Source organism: Scyliorhinus canicula, unplaced genomic scaffold (assembly GCF_902713615.1).
Source record: "Scyliorhinus canicula unplaced genomic scaffold, sScyCan1.1, whole genome shotgun sequence".
Classification (NCBI taxonomy): Eukaryota; Metazoa; Chordata; class Chondrichthyes; order Carcharhiniformes; family Scyliorhinidae; genus Scyliorhinus; species Scyliorhinus canicula.
The window spans coordinates 7,012-20,430 of record NW_024056023.1 but is presented as its reverse complement, the minus strand read 5'-3'; the positions used below and the strand labels follow the sequence as shown (position 1 = coordinate 20,430).

The following is a 13,419-nucleotide window of genomic DNA, read 5'->3' as shown; positions in this document are numbered from 1 at the left end:
TTAATGGGGGGATTGTTGGGTTACGTGGGTTTAAGTAGGGTGATCATTGCTCGGCACAACATCGAGGGCCGAAGGGCCTGTTCTGTGCTGTACTGTTCTAAGTCTAAGTCTAAGATACTTTTCACCGCACCTCGGAACCGGCGACAATAAATCCAAATCGATCAATCAAAGGCCCGGCTACGGGCGCGAGGGGCCGACTGGCCTCCCGTCGTCGCCGTGACGCTCCGGCTCACCCAGCAGCAGAAGATTGACCCACTTTGAGGCCTAACGTCAATATTAAAGCAGCACAGTAAACCAGGCGGGGCGGGAAACCCGTCCTCAGCGGGAAACCCGCCTGACTGGGTTAAAATCGCGCCCCATTTCCCCCCCCCCCCCCTTTGGCCGTGTATCCAGAATCATCCCCACCCCTTTTCCCTTTTCCCTTTCCCTCTCTGTTTCCTCGAGTGTCGAATTTCCATCGAAAGTGTCTGTTTGTGTGGATGGGCTGTTCGACTGAGCGGGGCATCGCCGGCATGGATGGAGCATGCGCGAGTGCCGGCACCCGCCCGGGTCCGGTGGGGTACGCGCATGCTCGGTGCGCGCTGGCCGGCACGACCGGGACTGGCGCATGCTCGGTGCACGCTGGCCGGTACTACCGGGACCGACGGATGCTCTGTGCGCGCTGGCCGGCACCACCGGGTTCGGCGCATGCTCGGTGCGCGCGTTCGTTTGGAGGGTTGGTGAGGGACGCTCGCGTCCCTTTTAAAAGTCAACGGCTGGGCCCGGTGGCGTCGCAAGAAGGGGGCGGGTCCGGGCGATGTCACAATAGGCGGAGGCCCCTCGCTCAGCCACGCCCACTCGGGCGCATGCGCGGACATGGCAGTGGCCCAAGGAAGGCGGTGCTGGTCGGCGAGGGGGAGGCGCTCCGCCGCCCAAAGCCGCTGTTCAGAGATCAAAAAGGTAGAAAGGTTGTGGGGCTCCGCCCACTCGTGAATTCCCTCCTCTTGTCACTGACTCGCAAAGCTCTTTGATTCCCCGTCACGGGACCATCTCTCCCATTTAAAGGGGAGGTTCCTCTGGCCCCGCCGCCTTAAAGGGGAGGTTCGCCAACTGTCGGCCATTTTGTTTTCCTTTTGGCCACAGCATTTATTCCCCCCCCCCCCCCCTCCACAAACACACCTACACAGTGAGGATATATATAAATATACAACAGGCAGGTCTGATTATAGAATTTACAGCGCAGGAGACCATTCGGCCCATCGAGTCTGCACCGGCTCTTGGAAAGAGCTCCCTACATAAGAACTAGGAGCAGAAGTAGACCGTCCGGCCCTTCGAGCTCCGCCATTCTATAAGATCCCGGCTGATCTTTTCCTGGTCTCAGAACCACTTACCCACATTCTCGCCATATCCCGTAATTCCTTTAATATATTCAATGAAGTAGCGGCTACTACTCCTTTCGGTAGGGAATTCCATACTTTAACCACCCTCTGAGTGAAGAAGTTCCTCCTTGATTCAGTCCTAAATCTGCTCTCCCTAATCTTGAGGCTATGCCGTCTTGTCCTACTTTCACCTACCAGTGGAAACATCCTTTCTACTTCTATCTTATCCATTCCCTTCAAAATGTTATATGTTTCTATTAGATCCCCCCTCAACCTTCTGAATTCCAATGAATATAATCCCAACCTACTCAACGTCTCCTCATGCGATAACCCCCTCAGCTCCGGAATCAGCCTAGTGAACCTCCTCTGCACCCCCTCTAGTGCTAGCACATCCTTTCTCAAGTGTGGAGACCAAAACTGCACACGGTATTCCAGCTGTGGCCTCACCAAAGCTCGATACAACTCCAACATGGCCTCCCTGCTTTTGTTAGCGATGTCTCGATTGATAAAGGCGAGTGTCCCATGTGCCTTTTTCACCAGCCTATTAACCTGTCCTCCTGCCTTCAGATATCTTTGGATAAACACGCCCGAGGTCACTTTGCTCCTTGGACGTTCCCAGTATCAGGCCATTCGTTGAACACTTCCCGGTCACATTAATCCTTCCAAAGTGCATCGCCTCGCACTTTTCAGGGTTAAATTCCATTATCTGCCCAGTTGACCATCCCGTCTCCATCCTCCTGCCACCCAAGACCCTCAACCTCACTGTTAACCACCCGGCCAATCTTTGTGCCATCTGCAAACTTACTGACCCTACCCCCCCCCCCCCCCCCCCCCCCCCACATAGTCACCTATGCCGTTTATATAAATGACACAACAATAGGGGCCCCAGCACAGATCCCTGCGACTTGCGTGATGCCAGAGGAATGTTTTTCAATGGAGACAAGATCCTCACCAACTTCAGGGACAATGTCGTTTCTGTGCGCCGGAATTGAGTACCTGCTGGAACTGGGTGGGGGCGGTGAGGCGGGAGGGGATTGTTGCGGAGGATTTCAGCTGGGGTTACGGCGATCGTGACAGCCAAGACACAGCCCATCCGCTGTGCCGGCGTCTTCTACCCCACACGGGCCTCCTCTCACACCGCCCCCCCCCCCCCCCAATCAGCATATCCTTCTTCCCCGGTGGGTGCATCGAATCACGGAAATCCCGCAGCGCAGCCATTGGGCCCATCAGTCTGCACCCACCCTCTGAAAGAGCGCCCCTGTCTTGGCCCACTCCCCCCGCCCTATTCCCGTAACCCAACCTAATCTTTTGGACACTTAAGGGGGCAATTTATCACGGCCGATCCACCTAACATCAGGGGCTGGTTTAGCACAGTGGGCTAAACAGCTGACTTGCAATACAGAACAAGGCCAGCGGCGCGGGTTCAATTCTCTTACCAGCCTCCCCGAACGGGCGCTGGAATGTGGCGACGAGGGGCTTTTCACAGTAACTTCATTTGAAGCCGGCTTGTGACAATAAGCGATTATTATTAATCTGCACATCGTTGGACGGTGGGTGGAAACTGGAGCACCCGGGGGAAACCCACGCAGATAGAACATAGAACATAGAACAGTACAGCACAGAACAGGCCCTTCGGCCCTCAATGTTGTGCCGAGCCATGATCACCCTACTCAAACCCATGTATCCACCCTATACCCGTAACCCAACAACCCCCCCCTTAACCTTACTTTTATTAGGACACTACGGGCAATTTAGCATGGCCAATCCACCTAACCCGCACATCTTTGGATTGTGGGAGGAAACCGGAGCACCCGGAGGAAACCCACGCACACAGGGGGAGGACGTGCAGACTCCACACAGACAGTGACCCAGCCGGGAATCGAACCTGGGACCCTGGAGCTGTGAAGCATTTATGCTAACCACCATGCTACCCTGCTGCCCCTGATACAGGGGGAGAACGTGCAGACTCCGCCACAGACAGTGACCTGCAACGGTAATGGAACCCAGGTCCCTGGCGCCGTGAGGCAGCGGTGCTGACCCCTGTGCCACTCATCCAGCTGCCCTTTCTGTGGCCACGAAATCGCCTGATCCACCCCCACTCACTGCAGAGGTTCCGGTGAGACCCTGCCACCTGCACCCCTGTTCAAAGGCCCCGGGGCCCTTGCCCCAATAAACATTGGCCAGTTTCTCGCCCAGCCTCCATTTTTAAGTCATCGGAAGGGTAGGCCTTGTCTGGAGGAAGCCTGGAAAGTAACAGACTTAGATCTCGGACGAGACATGGGGGAAGTGGGTTGAGGGGGGGGGGGAGGGGGGGGGGGGGGGGGGGGAGGGGGGGGGTGGGACACAAGATGGATTAGCGAGGGTGGAGATACCATCAGCAGCCACATAAAGTTGATTCGAGGGTGAATTGGCTGGGGGGAGGGAGGGCTCAGGAGCCGCGGGGGCTGTGTTTCCCGCCCGAATTGGGGGTGGGGAGAGATGAGAGACCCTGTCAATGGCGTATCCTGGCCATTACTTCAAAAGCAGCCGGGTCCCTCGCCGGCCCCTTCCCTCGTTTAGGGAGCAGAACTGCCCCTTTAAAAAAATCGAGAAACAAATAAAAGGAAGTTGGGTAAATGCTTAAAGAAGAAGAGGAAAAAAAAAATCAGGCGTCCCGAGGAAAGAGTGGGCGGCGTGGGGCCACGCGGATCACCCACCGAAAGAACTGGTACAGATTTGATGGGCCGAGTGGCCTACCTGTGCTGTACCGTTCTACCATTTCGGTTTTATTCGTCGCTGGCAAGGTCTGTGTTCATTGCGCACCCGTAATCACCGACTTGAGTGGCTTGCTGGGCCATTTGAGAATGGATCTGGAGGGACATGTGGCCCAGACGGGAGTAAGGACGGCAAGGTATCTGCTTCCCCCCCAAAGGGGACGTCGGTGAACCAGGTCGGTTTAGAAAACGTTCTAGAACATACAGTGCAGAAGGAGGCCATTCGGCCCATTGAGTCTGCACCAACCCACTTAAAGCCCTCACTTTCACCCTATCCCCGTAACCCAATAACCCCATCTAACCTTTGGGACACTGAGGGCAATTTACCATAGCCAATCCACCTAACCTGCACATCTTTGGACTGTGGGAGGAAACCGGAGAATCCGGAGGATAACCACGCTGACACTGGGAGAACGTGCAGACTCCGCACAGACAGTAACCCAGCGGAGGAACCCAACCTGGGACCCTGGAGCTGTGAAGCAACAGTGCTAACCCACTGTGCTACCGTGCCACCCTTTATTCAACGACAGTCGGCGACTGCTCCGTGGTCTTTTCATTCCAGATTGAACTCGAATAACGTGCCTGGGGTGGGGTGCGGGACTTCAAACGGGGGGGGGGGGGTGTGTGCGCCTGACTGGGTTAAAATCGCGCCCCATTCTTCCTCCCCCCCCTCCCTTTTGGCCGTGTATCCAGAATCATCCCCACCCCTTTTCCCTTTCCCTCTCTGTTTCCTCGAGTGTCGAATTTCCTTCAAAAGTGTCTGTTTGGGCGGAGGGGCTGTTCGACTGAGCGGGGCATCGCCGGCATGAAGGGAGCATGCGCGAGTGCCGGCACCCGCCCGGGTCCGGTGGGGTACGCGCATGCTCGGTGCGCGCTGGCCGGCACCGCCGGGTTTCGGCGCATGCTCGGTGCGCGCGTTCGTGTGGGCGGTTGGTGGGGACGCTCGCGTCCCTTTTAAAAGTCAACGGCTGGGCCCGGTGGCGTCGCAAGAAGGGGGCGGGTCCGGGCGATGTCACAATAGGCGGAGGCCCCGCCCTCAGCCGTGCCCCCTCGGACGCATGCGCGGACATGGCAGTGGCCCGAGGAAGGCGGCGCTGGTCGGCGAGGGGGAGGCGCTCCGTCGCCGCCGTTCAGAGATCAAAAAGGTAAAAAGGTTGTGGGGCCCCGCCCACTCGTGAATTCCCTCCTCTTGTCACTGACTCGCAAAGCTCTTTGATTCCCCGTCACGGGACCATCTCTCCCATTTAAAGGGGAGGTTCCTCTGGCCCCCGCCGCCTTAAAGGGGAGGTTCGCCAACTGTCGGCCGTTTTGTTTTCCTTTTGGCCACAGCATTTATTCCCCCCCCCCCCCCCCAAACACACCTCCACAGTGAGGATATATATAAATATACACCAGGCAGGTCTGATTATAGAATTTACAGTGCAGGAGACCATTCGGCCCATCGAGTCTGCACCGGCTCTTGGAAAGAGCTCCCTACATAAGAACTAGGAGCAGAAGTAGACCGTCCGGCCCTTCGAGCTCCGCCATTCTATAAGATCACGGCTGATCTTTTCCTGGTCTCAGAACCACTTACCCGCATTCTCGCCATATCCCGTAATTCCTTTATTTTTCAAAAAAAATCTACCGTATCTTTAAATATATTCAATGAAGTAGCGGCTACTACTCCTTTCGGTCGGGAATTCCATACTTTAACCACCCTCTGAGTGAAGAAGTTCCTCCTTGATTCAATCCTAAATCTGCTCCCCCTAATCTTGAGGCTATACCGTCTTGTCCTACTTTCACCTACCAGTGGAAACATCCTTTCTACTTCTATCTTATCCATTCCCTTCAAAATTTTATATGTTTCTATTAGATCCCCCCTCAACCTTCTGAATTCCAGTGAATATAATCCCAACCTACTCAACCTCTCCTCATACGATCACCCCCTCAACTCCGGAATCAGCCTAGTGAACCTCCTCTGCACCCCCTCTAGTGCTAGCACATCCTTTCTCAAGTGTGGAGACCAAAACTGTACACAGTACTCCAGCACCTTGCATAACTGCAACATTACCTCTCTACTTTTAAACTCAATCCCCTTCGCAATGAAGGACAAAATTCCATTTGCCTTCCTAATGACTTGTTGCACCTGCAGACCAACCTTCTCTGACTCATGCACAAGTACACCCAGGTCCCTCTCCATAGCAGCTGCAACTTTTTACCATTTAAGTAATAATCCGTTCTATTGTTACTCCTACCAAAATGCATGACTTCACACTTATTGACATTATACTCCATCTGCCAGACCTTTGCCCACTCACTCAATGTGTCAATATTCCTCTGTAAGGTTTTACAGTGCTCAGTACACTTTGCTCTGCCACACACCTTCGTGTCATCTGCAAACGTGGATACCTTACACGTAGTTCCCAACTCCAAATCGTCTATACAAATTGTAAATAATTGTGGTCCCAACACCGATCCCTGAGGCACACCACTCGTCACTGATTGCCAGCCAGAATAGCACTCATTTATTCCCACTCTAGGTTTCCTGTTAGACAGCCAATCCTCTACCATGCTAGTACTCTACCGTTAACACCATGCATCCTTAAGTTGTGCAGCAGCCTCTTGTGCGGTACCTTGTCAAAGGCCTTTTGGAAATCTAGCTTCACCACATCCACTGGGTCCCCTTTGTCTACCTTGCTCGAAATGTCTTCATAGAATTCCAAGAGATTCGTCAAGCATGACCTGCCCTTCATGAATCCATGCTGCATCCGTCCAATGGGACAATTTCTATCGAGGTGCCCTCCTATGTCTTTCTTGATAATAGACTCATGCATCTGCCCCACGACAGAGGTTCAGCTAACCGGTCTATAATTCCCCATCTTTTGTCTACTTCCCTTTTTAAACAGTGGCGTCACATTTGCTATTTTCCAATCCTCTGGGACTGCCCCAGTGTTCAGCAAATTTTGGAAAATTACTGCCAGTGCATCTGCTATTACTCCAGCCATCTCTTTCAGTACCCTGGGATGCATCCAATCAGGGCCAGGAGACTTATCTATCCTGAGCTCCATTAGCTTGCCCAACACTTGCTCTTTCGTGATAGTAATGGTTTCCAGGTCCTCACCTACCTTCTTTTCTCGGTCAATTGCTGGCATGTCATTAGTGTCCTCCACTGTGAAGACCGATACAAAATATTTGTTCAATGCCTCCGCCATTTCATTATATCCCATAACTAAATGACCACTCTCATCCTCTAATGGACCAATGTTTGCTTTAGCCACTCTTTTTAGTTTTATTTAATTATAAAAACTTTTGCTATCTATCCTTATATTCTGTGCCAGTTTTTTTCCGTGTTCTATCTTACTTTTCTTTATGGCTTTTTTCGTGGATTTCTGCTGACCTTTAAAATTTTCCCAATCTTCTAGTTTCCCGCTGATCTTGGCCACTTTGCAAGCCTTCTCTTTCAATTTGACAGCCTCATGTATCTCCTTAGACACCTATGGTCGATTACCTCTTTTCTTACAATTCTTCCTTCTCAGTGGAATATACTTTTGTTGAGCACTTTGAAAGATTTCTTTGAAATTACTCCACTGCTCCTCAACTGTCCAACCATAAAATATTTGTTTCCAGTCTACTTTAGCGAGGTCCTTCCTCATTCTATCGTAGTCCCCTCTGTTCAAGCATCGGGCCCTGGTATTGGATTCTATCATCACACTCTCCACCCTATCTCTACCCCTCATCATTTTATAAACTTTGATGAAATCTCCCCTCGGGCCTCTTCTCTTCCAAAGAAAACATTCCCCGCAGCGTCTCCAGCCTTTCCCCACGGCTGAAACTATCCCAGTCCGGGCACCTTCTTGGAATATTCCACCCCCCTCTCCGGGCAGTCACAAGGGTCGAGCGCGTGCGTGCTCACCGATACAGGTCAAATTGAACGGCCGCACAACGATAGCTCATAGCTTCAAACTGAATCTTTGCAGAAAAGAATAATTCCCCCAGCTCCTGCCATAACGTTCGCTCACCCCATCTCTCATAACGGCCGCCGGCCTGGTCCCTGTCTCAGCTGATCTGCTGCTGAAGCCTTCATCTCTGCCTTCATTATCTAATAATGATCTAATGATCTTTATTAGTGTCACAAGTAGGCTCACATTAACACCGCAATGAAGTTACTGTGAAAAGCCCCTAGTCGCCACATTCCGGCGCCTGTTCGGGAACACAGAGGGAGAATTCAGAATGTCCAATTCACCTTAACAAGCACGTCTTTCGGGACTTGTGGGAGGAAACCGGGGCGCCCAGAGGGAACCCACGCAGACACCGGGGGAGAAGGTGCAGACTCCGCACAGACAGTGACCCAAGCCGGGAATCAAACCTGGGACCCTGGCGCTGTGCAGCAACTGTGCTAACCGCTGTAGCTACCGTGCGATTAGTCCGGCTCATCCCACGTTCTACGCTCCGTCCACTGGAGTTCCAAAGCCGACCCCACGTCGGGTTCCTTGATCGCCTCTCCCCCCCCCCCCCCCCCCCCCCCCCCCCGCCCTCAGTGCTCGCTGGCGCACACTGGCTCCCGCTGAAGCGACGTCTCGATTTGAAAACTCTCCTCCTGGTTTTCAAATCCGTTGATGGCCTCGCCCCCTCCCCCGTATTTGTAATCTCCCCCCCCCTCCTCCTCTGAATCAACAGCCCCCTGATGTCTCTGCGCTCCTCCAATTCTCACCTCTCGTGCCATTGGTGATTTTCCCACCATCGGTGGGCAGGCCTTCAGCTGCCTGGTTCCCCCCCCCCCCCCCCCACCCCCCACAACACGCCGGCAAAGCCCCTCGGGACGTTTCATTACGTAAAGGCACCATCTAGATGCAAGTTGTTGTTGTACTTGCCTACACTCTCATTGCCGGCCCATTGGCTATTGAGCACCAATTAACGATGTCCAAGAGGTGAGGGAAAGGAAGTTCCTGGCTGTTCTCCCTGCCCATAAGCAGTGTATATCAGGGGGCTTGGACAGAGGACTGTGCCCTCGGGGTCCAAGGCCACCCGCACCACTCCTCCCCTCCGCTGCACAGCGCGTTTGGACTGGCCCAGCCCCCTCCCCCCTGGTAGGGGGTCACACAGCAGCAGCCCAGAGCAATAAACCCTGCCTTCTCCTGTCTCCCGTCACGATTAGGTCTGGAGCCGCCGCCGATTACTACGCCATCCTGGGAATCAAATCGGACGCGACGCTTAAACTGATCAAGCAGGCTTTCCTCGACAAGCCCAGGAAGGTAGGCAAAACGCAGACGTGCGGAAACGGTGGCGTCGTGGTAATGTCGCGCGATTAGTAATCATAGAATTTACAGTGCAGGAGGAGGCCATTCGGCCCATCGAGTCGGCACCGACCCTTGGAAAGAGCACCCCACTTAAGCCCTCACTTCCACCCTATCCGCGTAACCCAGTAACCCCTCCTAACCTTTTTGGGCACTAAGGGGCAATTTATCATGGCCAATCCACCCAACCTGCACATCTTTGGACTGTGGGAGGAAACCGGAGCGCCCGGAGGAAACCCACGCACACACGGTGAAGAACATGCAGAGTCCACACAGACAGTAACCCAAGCCTGGGACCCTGGAGCTGTGAAGCAACTGCGCTAAGCACTGTGCTACCATGCTGCCCCCATGTAGGAAATGCGGCAGCCATTTTGTGCACAGCCAGCTCCCATAGACAGCATTTTGGCACTTTGTTTTTTTTTAATGATGTCGATTGAGGTTGAGGCAGTTGTGTAGTGGGAATGTCACTGGGCTAGCAATCCGGGGAGGCCCCTGGGTAAATGTTCCGGGCGGGGGGGGGGACACGGGTTCAAATCCAACCCTGGCAGCTGGAATTATAAAGCTGAGCCTCCATTCTCAAATAAGGGGTCTCCCATTTCAGACAGCGATGAGGAGGAATTTTGTCCGGCATCTCTGGAATTCTCGCCCCTGAGGGCGGTGGAGGCTGCGGGGTCGTTGAATATTTTCCAGGCTGATGCAGACAGGGTTTCGATCAACAGGGTCGATCAACATTCCGGCGCCTCAACGAGGATGTACTCCCTCACTGGCTGTAAAGCGTCTTGGGTCTGTCCTGAGGATGTGAGCGGCCGGCCCAGCCCGGACCTCCGTACGAAACATTGAATTGTGAGCGATCTGTAACCGAGTCACAGAACGGGTGAGAGGACAGAAGGAGGCCGTTTGTCCTGTCGTGTGTGCGTACGTGTTCCGACTGAGCCTCCGTGTCACTCTCCCTGGCCTTCTCCCCAAAGCCCTGACCATTCTCCCTTTCCTCAAAATAAAGAACAATACTGTACAGGAACAGGCCCTTCGGCCCTCCAAGCCTGTACTGTCCATGGTAGCTGCCTGAACTAAAGCCGTCGAGAATAGGTTGATTCGATCTTAGTTTCAGCCCAGTTCGGCACAACATTGTGGGCCGAAGGGCCTGCACTGTGCTGTACAGTTCTATGTCTGCACTAACTGAATCCGTAGCCTTCCGTTCCCACCCTATTCATAGATTGCCTCGAAAACTAACTGCCCATTTGAAACAGTATGGAGGTCTAGTATATTTGGATATGAAGCTTTGTGGACTGGCCCTGAAGAACACTGGTATTATATTTCTCAGCCTGCACAAACTAGACTGGCTCTGCGTTAACATATGTCATTTATCAGAAAGCATTTGAACTCCCAGAAAGTCTGAAATGTAATGAATATTTGCTTACATTAGGACGGTATTTTATATACATATTTAGACGCAGTAATTTCCAGAGTTTAGTTCTGTCCTCCGAATGTTCTCCCGCGTATACCGAACTAAACCCTGATGGTTCCCACTGCCAAGCAGCTGGGAGTAGAGTCAGACACACAGCCAGCACTCGCGTCCAATCAACACTCCACTTTCCAAGGATGAAGATTTTTTATTTTTAATGCAGGGGATGTGAGCTTTCGATTCCATGTTTTTTTATTTGTGGCGAGGTTCGAACCGAGGGCCCTCGGAACATCACCCTGGGCCTCTTCATTACTCATCCTTCGGTTAAGTAAGACGTCCCCGAGGTGCTGGACAGGAGTTTTATCGAACACACAGAGCCACATGATGAGATATCGAGACAGAGACCACAGCCTCGATCAGGATGGTGGCAGGCTGACGTTATTCATGAAGGCCCCAAGGGCAGCACGGTGGCGCAGTGAGTTAGCCTCTGCAGCCTCACGGCGCCGAGGTCCCAGGTTCGATCCCGGCCCTGGGTCACTGTCCGTGTGGAGTTTGCACATTCTCCCCGTGTCTGCGTGGGTTTCGCCCCCACAACCCAAAGATGTGCGGGTTAGGTGGATTGGCCATGCTAAATTGCCCGTAGTGTCTTAATAAAGTAAGGTTAAGGGGGGGGGGTTATTGGGTTACGGGTATAGGGTGGATTCGTGGGTTTGAGTAGGGTGATCCTGGCTTGGCACAACATCGAGGGCCGAAGGGCCTGTTCTGTGCTGTACTGTACTATGTTCTATGTGCAGAGTAGGTGGATTGGCCATGCTCAAGTGCCCCTTAATTGGTAAAAAAAAATGAATTGGGTACTCTAAATTTAAAAAAAAAATTCATGAAGGCCCCAGTCTGAATCTTGCCCTTCGCCTGAGGTGTGGTGATCTTCAGGTTAGCACTGCTGCCTCACGGCGCCAGTGATCCCGGTTCGATTCCGGCCTAGGGTGACTGTGTGGAGTTTGCACGTTCTCCCCCCCTCCCCCCGCGTCTGCGTGGGTTCCTCCGGGTGCTCCGGTTTCCTCCCACAGTCCAAAGGTTATTAGGGGCTGGTTTAGCACAGGGCTAAAGAGCTGGCTTTTAAAGCAGACCAAGGCAGGCCAGCATCACGGTTCAATTCCCGTACCAGCCTCCCCGAACAGGCGCCAGAATGTGGCAACTAGGGGCTTTTCACAGTAACTTCATTTGAAGCCGACTTGTGACAATAAACGATTTTCATTTCATTTTTCTTTTTTTTTAATTATTCAATTATATTTTTCCAATTAAGGGGCAATTTAGTGTGACCAATTCACCTATCCTGCACATCTTTGGGTTGTGGGGGTGAGACCCACGCAGACACGGGAAGAATGTATAAACTTCACACGGACAGTGACCCAGGGCCGGGGTTCGAACCCAGGTCCTCAGCGCCGTAGGCAACAATGCTAACCACTGTGCCGACGTGCTGCCCTGCCCACAGTCCAAAGATGTGCAGGTTAGGTGGATTGGCCATGCTGAATTGTCCCTTACTGTCCAAAGATGTGCAGGTTGGGTGGGGTTACAGGGATAGTGCTGGGGAGTGGACCTACGTAAGACGCTCTTTCAGAGGGTCGGTACAGACTCGATAGGCCGAATGGCCTCCAACAAAGAGGTTGGTTTTAAGGAAGATCTGAGAGGAGGGGAGATAGAGGTTTACAGAGGGAAATCCAGAGCATGGGGCCCCAGGCCGCCCGTCCGCCCCCAGACAAGGTGAAGCGATGGGAATCGGGGACGGCCAAGGCCCCAGAATTGGACAGGTGTCTGATCCGGTGCCCAGGTCGACGCCAGGCGACCTGTCCGCCTCGAATCTCAGTCATGCTTTATCTCACAGAGGTTACACCCCCCCCTGCCCCCCGGACACACCCCAGAGAGCAAAGGGCTGGATGAGGGACGCGGAGGTTGCGATTGTGAACCGGAATCTTCCACATTTGTAAATTGGAGCTGATTGCCTTTCAGGAAACTTGATGAATTTCACAAGAGCTTCATGGACAACAAGGACCAGGTCATAACAAAGATCTACAATGAGTCCAAGGAGCGAGCAAGGTAACTGACTCCCTATTGACCCCGCGTTATTTTGAACACCCATAGGATCCCTACAGTGCAGAAGGAGGCCATTCGGCCCATCGCGTTTGCACCGACCCTTTGAAAGAGCTCCCTAACTCGGCCCACTCCTGCCTAACCCGCACATTGTGGACACTAAGGGGCAATTTTAGGGCAGCCAATCCACCTAAGCTGCACAAAGTTGGACTGTGGAAGGAAACCGGAGCACCCGGATGAAACCCACGCAGACATGGGGAGAATGTGCAGACTCCCACACAGACAGGAACTCCCCCCCCCGGCGCACGGAGACCGGGTTTTCCTGCAGTCCTGGACGCTGCGACTCTCCCAGCGCTGGACACTGTGACTCCCCCAGCGCTGGACACTGTGACTCCCCCAGTGCTGGACACTGCGACTCTCCCAGCGCTGGACACTGCGACTCCCCCAGCGCTGGACACTGTGACTCCCTCAGTGCTGGACACTGCGACTCCCCCAGCGCTGGACACTGCGACTCCCCCAGCGCTGGACACTGCGACCTCCCCCAG

At 53.5% G+C, this 13,419-nt stretch overlaps 1 long non-coding RNA gene across 1 annotated transcript; it reads left to right on the top strand.

Moving 5' to 3' along the window:
* The first annotated feature begins 865 nt into the window (after nucleotides 1-865).
* Nucleotides 866-13,011, top strand: LOC119961644. Its single transcript, XR_005459702.1, has 3 exons — nucleotides 866-939; nucleotides 9,246-9,342; nucleotides 12,794-13,011. It is a non-coding gene; the product is annotated as an uncharacterized LOC119961644 (long non-coding RNA).
* The last annotated feature ends 408 nt before the right edge of the window (nucleotides 13,012-13,419 follow it).